This window comes from Sciurus carolinensis, chromosome 4 (assembly GCF_902686445.1).
Source record: "Sciurus carolinensis chromosome 4, mSciCar1.2, whole genome shotgun sequence".
Lineage (NCBI taxonomy): Eukaryota > Metazoa > Chordata > Mammalia > Rodentia > Sciuridae > Sciurus > Sciurus carolinensis.
In genome coordinates, this window is record NC_062216.1 from 107,811,563 (window position 1) to 107,828,752 (window position 17,190).

The 17,190-nt window shown below is 39.1% G+C and overlaps 1 protein-coding gene across 10 annotated transcripts in view; it reads left to right on the plus strand.

Moving 5' to 3' along the window:
• Pced1b (PC-esterase domain containing 1B) overlaps positions 1–17,190 on the plus strand; it is a 226,141-nt gene that overhangs the window by 95,331 nt on the left and 113,620 nt on the right. For 8 of the 10 annotated variants that reach the window (XR_007108282.1, XR_007108283.1, XR_007108281.1 and 5 more), the window contains exon 3: positions 16,774–16,953. The exons of 1 other annotated variant lie outside the window; for it this stretch is intronic. The gene's annotated coding sequence lies outside the window, so the exon portion shown is untranslated. Of the gene's footprint in view, positions 1–13,241; positions 13,311–16,773; positions 16,954–17,190 lie in introns of all 10 variants that reach the window. One more of the 10 variants, XM_047549090.1, reaches the window with a different exon arrangement.

A 17,190-nucleotide genomic window follows, 5' to 3' on the forward strand; every position in this document is an offset into this window, starting at 1 on the left:
ATACAGCCACATCAATATTCATAGCTGCTCAATTCACAATAGCCAGACTGTGGAACCAATCTAGATGTCCTTCAATTGATGAATGTATAAAGAAACTATGGTGTGTATATATATATAATGGAATATTACTCAGTGATAAAGAATAATAAAATTATGGCATTTGCAGGCAAATGGATGAAATTGGAGAATATCATGCTCAGTGAGATAAGCTAATCTCAAACCAAAGGAAGAATGATCTCGCTGATATCAGATGATGACACATAATGGGGGGTGAGGGGGCAAGAATGGAGGAAGGAGGGACTGTATAGAGGGAAAAGAGGGGTGGGGGGGGAATAACAGAATGAATCAAACATCATTACTCTATGTAAATGTGTGATTATGCAAATGGATGCTGTTACTCCATGTATAAACAGAAACAACATGTATCCCATTTGTTTACAATAAAAATAAATTAAAATAAAACAAACAAAAAAAAAAATGACGAGTAAAATTGAGTTAGCTTTCAGACTGTCTATTCTACCATCCTTTTCCATGGTGCTGATGATTCATAAACGGGAACAAGTGGAAGCCCATGCCAGTGTGGCTCCAGTGTCTGGGCCTTGGCCTCCAAAATGGGTACAGACCCTTCACTCCAGTTCCATCTCTTCCGCCCACTCCCTCCCAGCTCTGGGCTCCACCTTTGGCCTCCAGGCCTTTTCTCCAGCCCCCTCTGTGAGGCTTTCCATCCAGTTCAACAGATTAAGTGATTCCCTGGATTTCCTTTGGACTAGAGACATAAGGCTCTTCAGGCCTGTACCAGTTTTCAAGAGAAGCCCTCTTAGTATGCAGCCACAAAAATCCCAAGTCTGGGATACTATAATTAATTCATAAGGAACCTTCATCCTCAAATAACAAGAGTACCACCAACTGATGTTTATTACTGTCTGTGGTGAGCACAGAGCTCTGAGCTGCCTGCAGACTGTCCCATTTCATCTTCACAACAACACAAGGTGGCCTCAACGGCTGTGCCATTTACAGCTGAGGCTGAAGTTTAGCAATGTCCACCAAGTCCACCCTCACTGGCCCCAAAGCTCTGAGCAGGTTTTAGACTTCTTTTGCTCTTTCATCTTCTGTCAACCTCATAACTCCATAATGTAATAAAGTTCCTCAGAGACGCACAATTTTTACTTAAAATTTCTTGGTTTCTTCTTGGTGCTGTACCCTACATTAGCATTCTTCAATCTTTCTACCAAATCTCAGTGATCTCTCCAAATCCTCACCTTGACCCTTCCCAGGCAAACACTAACACATTCACAATCCAGTGTATTCTCTCTGCTCTTATCCTAGGTGAACTCAAGAAAGTCATATTTTTATTACAGTCAGGAAGAAGAAACAGTCGCCACAGGCCTGCTTCTTTCTATATAGGACTTACAAAGATTCCCCATCTGGTCTAGAACAGAGGTTTGCATCCTGGATTGCACGTTAGAATCAGTCAGGAGCTTCCATAACTGGAGACCTAGGCATCCCACCCTCAGGGGAAGCAGAATCTTTGGGGGATGGGGCCTAAGAATAGGTGTTTGAATTTTTAATAAGTGATGCCAATGAGTTCCACTGCCTGCCTGTCTCTTTTCCAGTCCACATCCATTACCATTACCATTTTCTAGAGCAGTCTCGGGAATCACTTTCACCCGAGTCCATGTGGAACTCCTAGCGCAGTCCTTGCCACCACCAATCCAGTTCTTACATTCTCATTTGCTCTTTTCTAAGAGAACACCCATTTAACTCATCACCTTTGTGTGACTATATCCAGCCACCCATATCACTGTGGAATTTCTCTACATTGTTCTGAAATTATTGTTTTCTCATTTCATACAGATCTGATTTAATTTATGTCACAAATGGTGGCTATGCTTTGTAATCTTTTTAATCTCTTTCCAAACTGCCAGCAAACAACTTCTAAAACATAATAGACAGTAATTGTATGTTGATTACAAGTAGAACTTACTCCATTTGCTTTCATTTTGCTTTGATATGAAAGTCAATTAAATAGACTCTGGAGAACTTGGTGCCTAGAGGTATGAAATAAGAGAAATATATATAGCTCAGGAAAAAAAATAATAGAGTGGTTCAGCAAAAGTGAACTTGTGTATGCAATCTGGTCAGCTCTGTGGAAATGGGTAACCCTTTTAGATACGAGATCATTCAAATGTTGAATGACTTCATTCTTTTGGAAAACTTTGTGGAGGTACCCCCTTTACACAAAAGGATTCCATTTCATCTTTAGTACAAAAAGTGGGGTTGGAGGAACATAAAGCTCTACTTCCATTTTGGAGTATAAAATTGGCAGCCTGAATCCTAGTCTAGGCTGTGCTACTAGCTGTGACCTTGATATGTCATTGAGTCCAGCAGAACTGACTGACCCCCTGAGTTCTCCAAAGGAACAAGTGTAAGACCATAGCTAATGTTCACAGAGATCTGCTGGGTACCAGGCACAGTGCTAAGCATTTTTCATGAATTATTTCGAATGACCCTCAAAATCCCTCCTTGAGATAGGTGCTATTATCCCCAGCTGAGAAAACTGAGGCTCAGGGAAATGAATGTGTCCAAGTTCACAAGTGAAAGGCATTTTGGTGAAACTATATTTGTTTAAGCCTAGCTCCCATGGTCATTCCTCTTTTCCCTCATCTATCAGAGGCCTTTCTGTAGCTCCACATTTGCAAGCACCTTGCATTATTTTGAGCTCCTGTAACACCTTATGCACACTGATATTTTAGATCTTCTTGCATTGTATTGCGTTAATCGTTTGTGCATATCTCTTCCAGCTAACAGAGAATACTTTGAATTCAGGAACTGTGTTTCATTTATTATTCTCAGCATTTACTCTAAGACTTCGCAGTTACTAGAGACTCAATATAAGCACCAAAGTATGAACTCTCAAGTTTGTGTCTCATTTAGTTCTCACAATAACTTTGTGAAGTAAAATTATTCTTTTTGAGGGATAAAGGCTCAGAGAGGTTAAGTAATTGACTCAGGTTTGAAGTAAAGAGTGAACCACACTTTGCATCCAGGCATAAGACAGTCCCCATTCCCTGCCAGCACTGTCCACTCAGCTGTCCAAACCAACCCAGAAACCAAAGAACCACCTTGTTTTCCTATTCACGATTCTTAAAGAACAATAGTCATTGTTCTATTACTCCCCGCCCCTTCCAGTCACAGTCCTAATTCAGATTACTGCCGTCACTTACAAGGATCACAAGAGCTAGGGAATTTGGAATTTTGGCTGGACCCCCGAGACAGCAGATTAAAAATTATGGATGACTCTTATGCACAAGTATTTCTTATGATCTTCCTTAGAGACAAAGACATACTTCCACACTGTCACCCCAGAGTAGCTTAAATCATGGTCTTTTAGAAAGTTAGAATTATATTTTCACCCTGTGACATAAATTTCAGCATGAGGATCAGCACGTTGCTATAGTCCTATAAATTCATGTGAGGCAACCAGAGTCTCCAAGATTCCAGTTTCGTTTGCTGTTCGTATTTTCAGGTTGCACTTCACCTGTGTTTTGCAGAGTATCTGCCCTTCTGTCTTCAGTTCTGGTAGCTGCACTTTGTTTCCTGTGTTTTTGTTTTTAACCCATTTCGTTGCTCAGTCTTTCTGGGACTCTGCCTTGTTCCGGCCCTCACTAAGGTGTATTCCTGATTTTCTTCCTTCCTGTCTTGATTTTGAGTAACTGTCACATGTTGTTTATGTGCCCTGCCACCTGGACAGAACTTGGTGGTGTTAAGACCTTCCTGCAGAACTGGCTGCTTGTCCCTGGCTGCCAGTATCCTTCAGATCTCTTCCCTCCACCTCCTGAAACAGGTGTGTCTCCCATAACCTGCCTTGTCTTTTTTTTTTTTTGGTCTCTTTACAGATATTGGAACTAGGTAAGAACTATAAAATGTCCCTTGGATATCAAACATGAAAGAAACTTCTTCAGAGCAAAGGACATCTATCATTTTTGGCAGATGCTTAGACTCTCAATGAGACTTCTCAGAATATTAAGATTTTCTGTCCTTTTGGGAGCCCTGGAATAAAGTATCTCTAGTTAATATTCCCAGGTGACCTGTGAAGAAGAAAGCCTCACTGTAGGAGTTCCATGTGCTATTTAAAGAACAGAACTTATACCAGAGACGCAGCAATATAGGGCCTGGATTTTCAATGAGGATAAAAAAGGTGCCACATGTCAAAGTCAGATAGTAAATGAAATTGTATTTAAAAAGCCATTGACCCCATTTCATTATGCCCCTTAAAGTTATTGTCTTCATTTTGAGTGTTGTGAGTCACTTATTAATATCCTATATTTAACTTGTTAAATGAAGAAATTTGGGGTGGGAGTGGGAGTGTGTTTTAGTCTCTTATAGTTAGTCTTTAGAAATAATTCTGAAGGTTGGAGCTAAGTCTCAAGGGACGAAATGAGGACGACAAGAGAATGAGCATGTTCTCTCTGTATTCATTATGTCAACAGTTCAATTCCACCTACTGGTGACTGTAAGCTTATTTCTGTTCCCTTCACCTACCCTCTTCCTCTTCTGCTTGTCTTTCTAAATTCATTTAGAGACAGAAACTCCCCCAAACACAACATGCTAGTAGAGCCGAGGAGGGGTGGGTATTATGTTAAGGAGGATGTGGTCCCTGTAAGTGGCATGCTATGGTGAGCACCAGACGGACACGAGATTACTCTCACAGTCCCAGGGTAGTTTGAGATCAGATACTGAAGCAAGTCGGGAAGGTCTAAGAAAATCATGCCTGAGTCTAGCAGAGCTGTCTGTTCTTATTTTTTCCATTTTCTGCTTCCTCACCTTCCATTCAGTTTCTAGTTTCTTTTTCCTTCTTTATTTTATTTTATTTTTTTTGTACAAATAAATATTCATTGTTTATTTCGTTATACCCACGCAGGCAGAAATCACAAGAAATTACAGTCGGGTGTTATAGTACACTCCGATTAGACTTTTTAACCAGTTGTCTTTTTTTCTTGAAGTTAATACAGATTGACCACCCCTAATCTGGAAATCCAAAATCCAAAACTTTTCAAGTGCCAACATGATGCCACAAGTGGGAAATTCCGCATCATGAAACTTTTGTTTCTTAAACAAAATTGTTTAAGATATTGTATAAAATTACCTTTGGGCTATGTATGTAAGGTGTATATGAGACACATATGAATGTCATATTTACATTTGGGTCTCATCCCCCAAGACTGATATCTCTCTCTCTCTCTCTCTCTCTCTCTCTCTCTCTCTCTCTAAGAGACATATGCAAATATTCTGAGACCTGAAAAAAAAAAAAAATTCAAACTCTGAAACACTTCCAGTTCAATCTATAATTGCCTTTTTGGAAAAGAAAACTGCTTAGTTTTCTTTATCTCTTTTGCAATTATTTCCACATCTTCCAATATTCCATCAACCTAATTTTCTTTTCCATCAGTCAAACCAGTTAACATCAACCCTATTCCAAAATGTGAAGAAGTTCTTTGAACTTTTCAAAGATTATGAAATACAGCTGTACATTATGGAATTTGAAAATCTTAATATTTTGAAAGTAGTGTTCTGAGTATAACTTTTTTAAATATGTAAAACACAAAAAATATGTAAGCCTGTTTCTTTTCCCTTCACCTACCCTCCCTCCTCCTCTGATTGTCTTTCTATATTCATTTAGAGACAGAAACTTCCCCAAAACACAACATGCTAGTAAGCGTGGTAAGTAATATCATATTCAAATGGAGTGTTTTGCTAGGAGGCAGTAGAATTTAGGGGTTAAATCTCTAGCACGACAGTTACTAGCTTCAAATCCCAGATCTGCCACTGACTAGATGTGCCCACCTTAAACAGGATACTCAACTTATTTGTGCCTTGGTTTTCTGATTCATAAAATGGAGATAAAGTACCTCAGGGTTTAATTGAGTTAATACATGTAAATCACTATATATTTTGCCTGACACAGAGTAAACAACACAAAAGAGCAAAACAATTTAAAAATACTGAAAGACTTTTTAGCTTATGCAAGAACAAAATAGGAAAATTAAAAGTTGGAATAAAAACATTTGCAGCATGTATGACAAGCCAAAAGGTTAGTTGCATTGAATATATAATGAGCCTTAGATAAAATGGAAAAACAGCAAAGCACGTAAATTGGCAGCTTAGAAAACAAAACCGGCTATGCAAAAGTATATCTGCCCTCTTTTCTAATAAAAATAGTATTACTAAATTATAATGATGTGCAAAACAAGAGAAAACACAAACTACTGATGTCAGAAATGAAAAAGGGGTCATTATTACTGATTCAATGAACGTTAAAGGAATAACAAAGGAGTATTAGGAATGACTCTATTCTCACAGATATAACTTGCATGAAATGAACCATCTTCTCTAAAGATTCAATCTATTAAACCTCATACAAGGAGAAACAGATAATCTGAACAAGTCAATATTTATCAAAGAAAGTTAATGAATAATTAGTAAGCTTCTGAAACAAAGTACCAAACCCAAAAGTGCTCACTGGTGAATTCTACTGAATATTCAAGGAAAAAATTACACCAGTTCTCTACGGTCTCATCTAGAAAACAGAGACTGAGAAAATACTTCCTATCTCGGTCTATGAAGTCAATGTTATTCTAATACCAAAGCCACACAAAGACATTAAAAGAAAAGTAAACTACGCAGAAATATTTTTTTTTTCAATTCAGTTTTGTTTTTTGTTGTTGTTTGGTTTTGGGGGTTTTGTTTGTTTTGTTTGTTTGTTCCTGGTACCAGGGATTGAACCCAAGGCATTTGAACACTGAGCCACATCCCTAGCCCTTTTTATTTTTTGTTTTGAGATAGGCCCTTGCTCTGTTGCTGAGGCTGGCATTGAACCTGTGATTTTCCTGTCTCTGCCTCCCGAGTGGCTAGATTATAGGCGTGCATCACCATGCCCCACTTTACACAAATATCTCTTATGATCACTGAAAGGGAAATGAGACACAGATGAGCGACACAAAAACCAGGTGAGGAGATCCACACATAGAAAGTTTTATTTGTCAGCTGGGATCTGACAAAGGCCATCATCACTCAGAGAAAAGCGCGAGAGGCAGGCAGGGCTTAACTTCAGGGTATTTTATAGGGCAGGTTTGGACTGCTTGCGTAAGGTCTATGAGCTGCTTGCATAGAAGCTTGTGGTGGGCCATTGGAAGGATTGTGGTAGGCTAATGGGACAAATAAGGAGATATTTCAGTTAGGTTGGTTAACAGGTGGCGGGAAGGGAAGTTATATTTTAACTTTTGTTTTCTCTGTAAGTGTCCCTCAAGGGTGGGAAAGCAAAACTTATAAGATGGCTTGTAAGGATTTAAGATGGCTGCACAGATGTTAAGTCTTGGACCTAATAATCACAGATCAAAAATCCCCCAAAAATATTAAACAAATAGATTAAAACAATATATAAAAGAATTATGCATCATGGCCAAGTGGGTTTAATTCCAGGCACACAGGGCTTGTTCAACTGATTCAAAATTCAATTAATATATTCTTTATATCCATAGGCTAAAGAAGAAAAATATCATATAGTCATACCAATAGATGAAGAAAAGCATTTGATGCAATTCAACACTAGTTCATTTTTTTTTTTAAATTCAAACTACAAATAGCAGGGAACTTCCTTAACTTAAGAATACCTACAAAATAACTGCACCTAACATCATGCCTAATGGTAAGAAACTAGGTGCGTCTCCTGGAGATGAGGAGCAGGCAAGGATAGTCCCTGTTACTCCTAATGCATGAATACCAAAGGGGAAAAAAAAGGAAGAAAGAAAAGGAGAAAAGAGAAAAAGGTATGGGGAGAAAGAAAAGATACACAGATTGAGAAGAGAGAAATAAAACTTTGTTCAGAGATGACATGCCTGTCTATATAGAAAATAACAAAGAATCAAAATCTAAACCCCTAAACTAATAAGTGATTACAGCAAGACTGCAGAATACAAAGTTAGTGTACAAAAGTAATTGCTTTCCTACATACCAGCAATGAACAATTGGAATTTGAAATTAAAAATACACGATTTATGTTTGCACCAAAGAAAAAATACATAGGCATATATCTAACAAAATATGTATAAGGTCTTTATGAGGAAAACTATAAAACTGAGGCAAGAAATCAAAAAACTAAATATAGGAAAAGCTGCCCCATGATCATGGTCAAAAAACTCAAATTTGTCAGACTCAAAGTTCTTTCTAACTTGATCTATAGGTCTGTTGCAATACAAATCCAAATTCTAGCAAGTTATTTTGTGAATATCAGCAAATTTATTCTAAAGTTTATAAGGAAAGGCAAAAGTCACAGAGCAGCCAACGTAGTATTGAAGAACAGAGGTGGAATACAGACACTGTGCAACCTCAAGACTCAACCATTAAGCTGTAATGATCAAGATAGCACATTTGGTGAGAGAATAGACAAATAGAGCAAAGGAACATAATAGAGTCCAGAAATAGACCTATAAAAATGTAGTCAACTGATCTTCCACAAAGGAGCAGTGCAATTCAATGGAAAAGGATAGTTTGTTTATTTTTTAACAAATGGACATTCACATGAGATATAAAGAAGAAAAAAGAAAGAAAGAAAGAGAGACAGAGATAGAGAGGGAGGGAAGGAGGGAAGAAGGAAGGAAGGGAGGAAGGAATGAAAAAAAAGTTAAATTATCACAGACTTTATACCTTTCACAAAAATTGACTCAAAATGTGTCATGGACCTAAGTATAAGATACAAAATTAACAAAACTTCTTAAAAGATAACATAAGAGACAATCTAGGTGATGAGCTACTTGGTGGTAAATTTTAGTTCAACACTAAAAGCACAATCCATGAGAGAAAAAATGATAAATGGGACTTTATTAATATTGAAAACTTCTGGGCTGGGGACATAGCTAAGTTGGTAGAGTACTTACCTCACAAGTACAAAATCCTGGGTTCAATCCCCAGTACCACAGAAAACAAACAAACAAACAAAAAAGAATAAAATAAACAACAACAACAACAACAAAAAACTTCTACTCTGCCAAAGAAACTACTTTGGGGGTGTTTGTTTATTTTTGATACTGGACATGGAACCCAGGAGTGCTTAAACGCTGAACTGCATCCTGGGTCCTTTTTATTTTTCTTTATTTTGGAACAGGGTCTTGCTAAGTTGCTCAGGGTCTTGCTAAGTTGCTCAGGGCCTCCCTAAATTGCTGAGGCTGGCCTTGAACTTGTGATCCTCCTGCCTCAGCCTCCCGAGCTTCTGAGGTTACAGGCCACAGCAAAATACACTGTTAAAAGAATAAAAAGCAAGCCATGGACTGGGAGAAAATATTTGCAAAATACATATTAATTAATAACTTGTTTCCAAAATATATAAAGATGCCTTCACACTCAACAATAAGAAAGTAAACAATCTAATTTTTAAAAAGTCGGAAGACCTAGATACCTCACTAAAGAAGATAGACATGAAAAGATGCTCAACCTCATATGTCATTAGGGAACTGTAAACCAAAGCAATGAGATACTATTACCCCCCTATTAGGATGGTTAAAATCCAAAACAATGACAATATCAAATGCTGGTGAGGATGTGGAGTAACAGGAATTCTCATTCATTGCTGGTAGGAAGGCAAAACGGTGCATCCCCTTCAGAAGACAGATGGGTAGCTTCTCACAAAGCTAAACATAGCCTTACTGTACTATACAATTCAGCTATCATATTCCTTGATATTTACCCAGATGAGGTGAAAACTTTTAGCCACACAAAATCCTCCATTTAAATATTTTTAGCAGCTGTATCATAGTTTTTAAATCTTGGCAGCAACCTAGATGTCCTTCAATTGGTGAATGAATAAACAAGTCGTGGTACCCATGCAATGGAATATTATTTAATGATAAAATGAAATGGACTATCAAGCAAAAGACAGATTAATCTGTCATGCTTATTGCTAGGTGAAAAAAGTCCATCTAAAAAGATAATGCTCTTTAGACTATCAATGGGGTTATGTCCCAATGAACTCACATAAGTTGAAAATGGTATAAGTCAAAAATTTAATCTACACCATGTATTACCGGAAGAATGAGAAATTATACTCCATTTTATATGATGTATCAAAGTGCATTCTACTGTCATGTATAAGTAATTAAAAAAAATTTTTTTAAAGAATGCATTTAGTACACCTTCTCCCACTGAACATCATAGCTGAGCAAACACTACACAATAGATATGGGTCATTTACCCTCCTAATCACGTGGCTGACCAGAAGTTGTGGCTCATTGCTGCTGTGCAACATCACAAGGGAGGAATGTACCACATATCACGCTAGCCCTGGAAAAAATTAAAACTCAAAATTTGAAGTATGTTTTCTACTGAGTGGGTACCAACTCTAGACCATGACAAAGTTGAGAAACTGTTAAGTGAAACTATCTTAAGTTGTGGTCTGCCCGTGTACTGTATGACTCCAACTTCCTGACAATCCAGAAAAGACAAACTACAGTGAGAAGAACAATGGTAGCCAGGGTTTCTCGGGGAGGAAGGGTGGGATGAGCAGGCAGAACACAGGGAGTGAGACTGTTCTGGATGAAATCTGTAATGGTGGCCACATGATACTATGCATTTGTCAAAATCTGTAGAATTTGACATCTCCAAGAGCGAACACTGTTCTAAACTATGGACTGTGGTTAACATATCAATACTGGTTCATCAATTAGAGGAAAAGAGCACAGTAGTACAAAATGTTAATAAGAGAGGAATGTGAGGGGTAAGTAGGGGAAAGGGTATTCTTGTAGTTTGGGTCTGGAATGTCCCCCAAAGCCTGGCATGTTGAAGGTCTGGTCCTAAATGCAGCAATGGTCAGAGGTGGGGCTTTTAGGAAGTGATGGGATGATGATAAGTTTATGATCTTGTCAATGTATTTGTTCATTAATGGTTTCACGGTCAAATGGATTGTTGGGAGGTGGTGGAAATTTAGGAGGTGAGGTCTATTGGAGAAGGGGATGTGCCCTAGAAGGGTATGTCTTGTCCCCAGCCCCCTTGTTTCTCCCTCTCTCTCTCTTTCTCTCTCTCTCTGACTGTCATGAGGTGAGCGACTTTTCTCCATCACACTCTCCCTGTCGTGATGTTCAGCCTCACTACAAGCCCACAATGTGGAAGTCAAGTGATTACAGATTGAAACTCTGAAACCATGAGCCAAAATAAATTTTTCCTCCTTTAAGTTGATTTTCTCAGGTATTTTGTCACATGACAAAATGCAGGTATGTTAGAACTCAATACTTTCTGCTCAGTTTCTCTGTAAACCTAAAACCTAAACCTAAAATATTAAAATAGAATATTAATTAATGTTTAGGTATATCATCTTATATAATGAAACACCATGTTTCACCTATGACATTTCAAAATTATTTCAATACTCACTTTCGGTGAATATATGATCTATTCTCCATTCAAGATTACAGTTACCTTTTTAAAAATTATGTGTGTGTGTGTGTGTGTGTGTGTGTGTGTGTGTGTGTGTCAAAGCTTCTATTTACTTGCCAATGCCTTCTACCAAAAAAAAAATTTTTTTTTTGTTCCTCTAATCATAGAGGAACGACGAGCTGTACTAGTCTATAAATGCCCAATAAATATTTGCTGAGTAAATGTTGAATGATATGTTGAATACAGATGACTATGAGCACACTGACATGTGCTCTTATCTAGCCCACATGAATGTTTTCGTCTTATCTAGAATGCTAAGGCTGTAGCAACAGGCTTTGCCAAATGCCTGACTGCTGTTGGGATATAATGTGCCTACAGCCTTCCACTGCTGAGCCGGACCAATAACCTGATCCATCTCAGTTCAGCTCATTGGAAAGTAAGTAGAAACAGTACAAGAGAGTTGAACGAAAAAGGTCATGTGTGATATGGATTGAAAGGTGCAATGGTTGACTTAAGTTCTACTTCTCCAGTGTTCTAAAAAACACTGACTTGTTTGAAGTTGTATGGAAGGTGTTTTGGAAAAACCTGGTCCTAGTGTTTGAGAACCCGTCACCAGATGTAGAAGGGGCTAAGAGACAAGAAGCAGGCAGATATCCAAGACTGCACAAAGTTCCATGATTAGGATTTTCAGACAGAACATGTCTTGGGTGATAACAAGACCTGCTCCCAAAGCAGAAGAAGGAAGGGGTTTCTATACCAAGCTAGACAGAGGTGGGCCATAGCCAACCAGAATGTACCTGGCCTTCCTCAAAGACCATTAACATGTCAAACATCACTGAAGAAACAGTCTGTGCTGGGCGTGGTGGTGCACACCTGTAATCCCAGTGACTTTGGAGGCTGAGACAGAGGATCACAAATTCAAAGTCAGCCTCAGCAATTTAACGAGGCCCTAAACAACTACATGAGACCCTGTCTCAAAATTAAAAAACAAAAGGGGCTGGGGGTGTAACTCAGTGGTAAAATGACCCTGGCTTCAGTTCCCAGTACTAAGAAAAAATAAAAACAAAGAAACTGTGTGTCCTCAGTGACAGGTACCACATGCCCAACTGACCACATTAATGACTTTGTTTGCCCTGTAGGGTTTGGGATGTATGCCAGGGTCACCTGGCAGGCAAGATGGGGTTATGACCAGGACGATTGGTCTTTCAACTTGGAAACCTAAAGGTTTTTTTAAAGTTATAGATGGTATGGTCGTTGAAACTGCCCTAACACTATTTTATTAATATTTTTATTCTTTAACAAAGGAAGCCAATATGGTGGGAGTTTTAATTGTTTGTTTTGGAGTTCTTTTCATTGTTGTTTTGAGATAAGGGCTTGCTATATTGCCCAGGCTGGCCATGAATTCTTGGGCTCAAGTGATCCTCCCTCCTCAGACACCTTAGTAGCAGGAAGCAAATATCTTTAAATTCATCTTTGAGGAGTAATATATATAAACCTGAGCAACATAGCAATCTATCTCAAAGCAGTCACTAAAATCTGTCCAATTGTGAAGAAATACTAAGCCACTCAGATCAATTATAGTATCAATATATTGGTGTTACAAGTATCCAATTATCTATATTCATCCACCATAAGCACCACAAATAAAATATAAACAACACCTAAAAAATACTTATGAGGGATTCAGGTTTTGAGAACCTGATTCCAAGATGTTACAAACATAAAGACATTGAGAATTCATTAAGGATTCTTTGCACTTAGTAAAAAGGTTGAAATTCACTGCAAGAGAGAGTTAAGACCATCTCCACTTCCATTCCTAGATTGGCAAATCTCTGGGGAATTGGGCCAAAACCTGCCCATCAAGAAATGATGCAGCATTTCAGAAACATGTGAGCTTCCAGACTGTGCCAGACCAGACGTTGCCTGGGAAACCATTGCTTGTGTTTGCTCCAGCTAGAAGAAAACCTGTTCCTGAGGCAAAGATGGGTTCAGAATTCTCCACTTCTACCCCTTTCATAGCCTCTGCATCTCACTACCTACCTGTCTTCTCCCCACTGCCCGGCTTTGATCTGAGGCTATGCAGTCCCTGATTCCCAAATATTTGCCCAAATTTGACACCTTTACTGTCTAGTTAGAAGTACAGCCCAATAACTGCAAAACTGCAAAGTTGTTTGATTTTACCTATGTGGTGCTTATTTTTTTGTTTGTTTGTGTGTGTGTGTGTGTTTTGAGCTGATGTTTTAAAATCAGAATCTAGCTCATAAAATCTACGTATACAGCTTTGTCTTCTGAAAAATTGGAATATGTGGCAATATTGAAGATATATTTTTACCAAACCTAGGTTCAAAAGCTCATCCCACAGACAGGAAGGAGGGAGAGGAGGAGGGAGAGGGAGAGGCTGATAAAGAGGAGGAATATTCATGGGAATAGATGGAGATATTCCAGAACTCAGGTTGCCACCTCTTTTCACTCCTTTCATGGTTTTGCATTTCTATACCTGGTTCTTGGTAGGTGTCTTTAGCCCAAGAGAGAGGAGAGAGAGACTAGACAAGTCTAAAACAAATTAACTCTAGATTATAGTTTTGAACAAAACATTTCTCAAATGTCCCCTATGTCTACAGGCAGAGCTGAGTAGAATCTGACCCAAAGGTTTAGACATCATAAGAGACAGAGGCAATATGAAGGCAGAGATGCCAACCTGGTCACCTACCAGACATCTGGCAGGTCCAAATGAAGAGTCAGTGTTTTCAGCAAAAGTGGTCTTTAAGTTCCTGAAGTTCCTAAGTTAGTACTTAGGCAACCATTACCATCATAACCCACACGCCAGCGGTATTGTCTACAGTGAGGTCAATGAGAGATTAGTAACACATTGCACAGTTGTGTGGTCTCTAAAATTAGTGAATTCTAAGAGCTAGTGAAACTAAAGGGTTTATTTAGGTTTTTCGCCCAGTATCAATATTTCCTCAAGAAGTAATCTGCTAGAACAGAATGGCTACTGTCCACTTAATTGGCACATGCATTCTCCAGTTTTCCGCAATCCTTACCATCCTCTATTGTCTCCAACACTGAGGCTATTAATTTTCACTTACCACCACCATACTCTCACTTCTGTTTTTTCCTTAAAAGTGGAGAAGCATTTTTATTTTCCCAAGTGGCCAAAGAAGAGATATAATGAGACCATTAAGAATTTCAAGGAAAAAAACGTACAATTCTTGGAAGAAGTGAGGATTAATCTTCCATGTTTAATATGCAAAATGAATATAGATCCCAAGAACAGATACAGCTATTGACTAAATTAGCTGTCAACATCTCGTATCTGGTCCCATAACCATTACTGACATTTGAAACTCCTGGTTTGGTGTTCTTAGGGTGTGCATTATGCTCTGGATTTATTCCTAGTCTTAGTTTTCCTAATCTGCTACTGCCTACCGAGCACAGAAGGCAGTCAGGCATACAGAAGAGGGTCTAGGTGGCTCTTAATTGCTCCTCCAAATGTGCCTCCCTCATTTTCTGCAAATGCAAATAACCTGATTTCTGCAGATGGACCATAACATTTCTATCTAATTTAGCAATAAATGCTATACATGCAGTGATTCTTCCCATAAAAGAGTCTGAACATTGTGGCTTAATTCCCTAACCACTTGATTTTCCTTGTAATTGAAGTTATATATAGATACTATAACCATAAGCTAATTTAGTCAATAGCTTTTCTTTTGGTGTTATGAAAAGGAGGAAAGGAATGAAGGGAGGGTAAGGGGAGGAAGGGAAGGTGGGAGGAAAAAGCAAGAAGGACCATGGCAGCACTCGGTGAGTGTGAACGTAACATGGTCTATAGCTGGCTTGGGGCCTGGTGGATTTGCTCTGCCTCTCCCTCCTTGGCAATTCCCTCAACCTGCTGGGGACAAGCAGGAGTTTCTTCCAGTTTCTCCAGCCTCTGTTACATGAATTAATCAATTAAAAAGTCCCAGGTATTTTAAGGACAAACCTCATATGTTAGAAAAGAAAGCGAGGAAACAGTCTGAGTGTAGTCAGGGTACTACTCTAGTTCCACTGTTTCCTAAAGCCCCAACACCCCCAAAATATGCAAATGGTGATTAGATGGCTTGGCCCCGTGTCTGTCCTCCTCCTAAGTGGTTTGACTTTGTATAACAAGGGACTTTGACAAGCTCTCATTCAATTGAAACTGGAATCAACTTTGCTAGGCATCAGAAGCAAATGTCTCACTGCCCAGGATGGAAGGGACTTTAAAGGAGTTGCTAGCAAATGATCAGAAAATTCCAGAATTGTATTAGGAGAGGTGCACAGGGAGTTACCACAGTGTCCTCTACAGGATCTAGTTGGAGTCCCGTAGTCAAAGCACCTGAAAATAAAGAGACTTTGGTTTGAAAGTGATAGATGAAGAGCTAAATTAGTTTAGGTCATTGTCCCCAAATATGGAAAATAATTTGCTCGTGTCACAGGAAAGATGAGAGCTAAAACTCCAAACCTCGGTTCTTGTGTTCCAATGAAAGAAAATTTAAAGTCAGACACCAAAATGCAAGAGAACTTTGTGTAAGTGAAAGTAAAGAGAAAGTGAGGTGAAATTAAAATAAAAGCAAAGTGAGGCTTAAGCAGAGAGCACTCTCAAGAAAGTGGGCCATCTCTGAGCAGAGATCGACCAAGAAGACAATGCTGTCTCCAAATGTATTACTGTTTTGTGTTTCCCAGGAGAACTGGGGATCACCTTCTTTACTCTGTCAGTCAGGTGTTCAACTCTTCCTTCATGTTGGATGGTGGAGTTTTGACCTTAGTTGGTCCTCTCAGGAGCTGTCATGGTGGCCATCCTATTTAGGGGGGCTTCATCTACAAGTCAATCCCATGTTAATGCGGGCGCCGGGGTCAATAACTGGTTAGAAACTACCTTAGTGCACCTGCTCTACTGAAGAAATCTTCCTTCCCAGACAAATGGAGGCACCTCTGGCCATAATTCCTAGCTTCACATTAACCTCAATAGACCCTGTCAAGAGTTAGTACCAAGTCCTTTTCTCTTGACATGTTTTCCCATTAGCTCCTTTGCCTCTGTTTATTTTTCACAAATTAACTACCACCCTTTGCTTTGTACCACCCTTTGCTAGCTACTACCTAACACTGAAATAATATCAGAGGTTGGTTTGAGCAGACTGTTAGATTGCTAGAAAAGTGGGGAGCTGGCAGCTGGACTTATCTGGTAACGCTGAGAAGAGCCAAAATTGTATCTAATTAGCTTCCTAAAAGAGGAAGCCCCGGCTACCCCTTCAGAGCAGGCTGAGGCCAAAGGGCCATGTCCTCCAGCTGTCCAGCCTGCTGACGGAAGTGCTGTCTCTCTCTTGATAGGACCAGGATGACTCAGCCAACCAGCACGTGACCAAGCAGAGCTCACAACAACCTTTTTCTCTTCTTAGCATGGGTGACAGTGTGCCATGCCCACTGACCTCCCTTCCTTCCTTTTCCCATCTCCTCTGGACCCAATGATGAAGAGACAGGACAACAAGGAAAGCTTCTTTGCACAAACATGTAAGTATTCATCTGCAGCCTAAAGAAATTGCATCCGTTCTATGACATACACTAAGGACTTATTCAGACAAAACATTTGGGGGCCTTTTCCATTTAAAGAAATTATAAACTCCTTCTCTGGTTTTCTTGCACAAACTAAGCTTATGATAGGCTAGGGTTGCAGATTTTTCTTAGCCTACTTCCTCCTAAAACATCCGTCTGTGGTTAATCAAGCTCTGTGAATGAGTTTCTCCTTCA